The following is a 3,372-nucleotide window of genomic DNA, read 5'->3' on the forward strand; positions in this document are numbered from 1 at the left end:
CCTCGGCCTCCCAAAGTGCTGGGATTACAGGCTTGAGCCACCGCGCCCGGCCCCATTCCACATTTTGAGCTTTCCACAGACTCTTAGTCTCTGCCCCGTCTGCAAGTTCAGCAATGCCTTTGAAGGATGCTGTTAAAAGCAATGGGGTCATCAGCCTTGGAAAGAAACTCAGAAGTTCTCCTTAGGTATGATAACCCTTGTAAGTATGACAGGATTAGGGTTCTGATCTCAGAGTTAAGTTTATCTCCTGCTGGAAAAGTGTTTGATTTGGCTGCTGACAAATCTGTGCGCTCTGTATTATGTAGACTCCAGTGAAACAGTGAGGTCAGACTGCTATTTCCTGATGGGCCAGCCCTGCTCTTCAGAAGCCAGTTGTGAAGGTTTCAGTGTCGAGGGGAAAATTAAGCTTGAGGGGTGTGTGTGTGTGTGTCCCTCTGCTTAAGCTCTGGTGACCTTGGGAGGGTTTTGAGCTGATTCTTTTCTGTAGTGATATACAAGGTAGGGACTGACCTGATAACTGAGGGTTGGCGTGAGTTCCAACATCCTCAGCAATTATTTGATGCAAGGGCAAACTGAGGAGGAGGCCATGGGAATTGTTAGAAATCAAGGTTGGGCCAGGCATGGTGGCTCATGCGTGCAGTCCCAACACTCTGGGAGGCCAAGGCAGGCAGATCACTTGAAGCCAGGAGTTCGAGACCAGCCTGGCCAACACAGTGAAAATCTGTTTATACTAAAAATATTACTTTTTTTTTTTTTAAGACAGAGTTTTGCTCTTGTTGTCCACACTGGAGTGCAATGGCATGATCTCGGCTGACCACAACCATTGCCTCCTGGGTTTAAGCAATTCTCCTGCCTCAGCCTCCTGAGTAGCTGGCACTACAGGCATGTGCCACCATACCTGGCTAATTTTTGTATTTTTAGTAGAGTCAGAGTTTCTCCATGTTGGTCAAGCTGATCTCGAACTCAGGGGATCAGCCCACTTTGGCCTCCCAAAGTGCTGAGATTACAGGCATGAGCCACCGTGCCCGGCCTAAAAATATTATTATTATTATTACTTTTGAGACGTAGTCTTGCTCTGTCGCCAGGCTGTAGCACAGTGGCTCAGACTCGGCTCACTGCAACCCTTGCCTCCTGGGTTCAAGCGATTCTTTTGCCTCAGCCTCCTGAGTAGCTGGGACTACAGGCACGTGCCAAATTCCAGGCTAATTTTTGTATTTTTAGTAGAGACAGGGTTTCACCATGTTGGCCAGGTTGGTCTCGATCTCTTGACCTCGTGATCCACCCACCTCAGCCTCCCAAGTGCTGGGATTACAGGTGTCAGTCACTGCGCCTGGCCTAAAAATATTATTTTTAATGGCAAAAGCCACAATTACTTTTGCACCAACCTAATACAAATATTAGCTGGGCATGGTGGCGCATGCCTGTAACCCCAGCTACTAGCTGAGGCATGAAAATTGCTTGAACCTGGGAACTGGAGGTTGCCGTGAATGATGATCACACCATGGCACTCCAGCCTAGACGACAGAGCGAGACTGTCAAAAAGTAAAAGGAAAAGGGAAAGGGAAAGGAAAGGAAAAAGGAAAGGAAAGGAGGGAAGGAGGGAAGGAGGGGAGGAGGGGAGGAGGGGAGGGGGGGAGGGGGGGGGAGGGGAGGGAACAAATCAAGGCCAAACCTTCTGGGTTGGGCCCAGCAATTCACAGTTTAACAGGGCTTCCAGGTGATTCAGATTCATCCTATTGTTTGAGAACTACTGGGTTAAGAGCTTTAGTTTTTAACTCTGGCTGCTTACCCAGGTTGTTTGTTTTAAAATAGAGTTTCTGGGATGGGGCCCAGGATCCCCAGATAATTCTGATGTTCAGGCAGGATTGAGAACCACAGACACATTCTATCCTTAGAGGCAAATTACTTGGGATTATGCTGAGTTTTTGTCATGGGCCTTTCATTGCCTTATTGGAATAATAGGTTGAAGTTTTAGAATTATATGAAGTTCCCTGGTCCAGGGCCTGTCTCTGATGGAATTAAGGCCTAGCTAGAGAGTGATGTCTGTGCTTCTTGGTAAAGAAGCTAGGGTCTGTCTGGTTATTGGTCCCCCATCTCTCTCCTCCCTTAAAATCTAGAAGAAGGCTGGGCAGCATGGCTCATGCCTGTAATCCCAGCACTTTGGGAGGCCCAGGTGGGTGGATCGTTTGTGGTCAGGAGTTCAAGATCAGCCTGGTCAACATGGTGATACCCTTTCTCTACTAAAATTACAAAAATTAACCGGTCATGGTTGAGCACATCTGTCATCCCAGCTACTCTGAAGGCTGAGGCAGGAGAATGGCTTGAACCTGGGAGATGGAGGTTGCAGTGAGCTGAGATCACACCGCTGCACTCCAGCCTGGGCAACAAAGCGAGACTCCATCTCAAAATAATAAAAATAAATAAATAAATAAAAATCTAGAAGAAGCAGTTGGCCTTCCTTGTAGAGAGGCGTGGAAGAAGAGCTTCTGCAGAAGGAGTGAATGGGGGATGATGGTTGCCAAAATATAGTTATATTAGCCCCTGAACCTTCTCTGATTCAAACCAGGCATCTCTAGTTATTTTAGTTGTTTCATCTTATCCCAATTATGCCCAACTCCATTAGGCACGAGGTCTATGACTTTAGGCTAGGCACTTCTTTTGCTTTCATTTCTGCATTTTAGAAGCAGGACCAATGCCTGTGATTACTCAAAATGTTAAAAGGGGACAGGCAGGGATGAGGGAAGGATCAATAAAGAGAGACTACACACATTTGTCAGTGTTTAAGATACACAAGACAGTAAAACGGTCTCCATTACGCAGTGAGTGTGTGTGTGTGTGTGTGTGTGTGTGTGTGTGTGTGTGTGTTGCAAGGGGGTCTCAACTCTTTATCATACTTGTTTTAAAAATGATTTAAAAGTGTTTTTCAGGGGCAAAATTTAGTTCATTCATTTAAATATTGAATTCTGGAGCAGCAGTGAGATAATACAAATTTCTGTTTTCAGTTAAGCCAATCTGTTATTTCACATCTCCTTCTCTTGACTTCCTGTCATAATAACAGTATGCTATTGACACTGAGTAATGTTCATATACATTTGGGAGAAAGTATGTTGAATACAGGTAAATGTGGTAACATCAATTGCAGGACTATGTGGTAGACATTTACATTACTTATCTCACCATACTTAATACTTACAAAAATCTTGTGAGATTCTTATTGTCTTTTACAGATAAGACTGAGCTTTATGTGATCTGACTTCCCCAGGAAGACACCATGTCAGGCAGAACCAGGATTTAAACCTGGATATGCCTGATTTGATGGAGCTGCTCTTCTTCTTCTCCTTCTCCTTCTCCTTTTCTCTCTCTCTCTCTCTT

Source organism: Cebus imitator, unplaced genomic scaffold (assembly GCF_001604975.1).
Source record: "Cebus imitator isolate Cc_AM_T3 unplaced genomic scaffold, Cebus_imitator-1.0 Scaffold705, whole genome shotgun sequence".
Taxonomy (NCBI): domain Eukaryota; kingdom Metazoa; phylum Chordata; class Mammalia; order Primates; family Cebidae; genus Cebus; species Cebus imitator.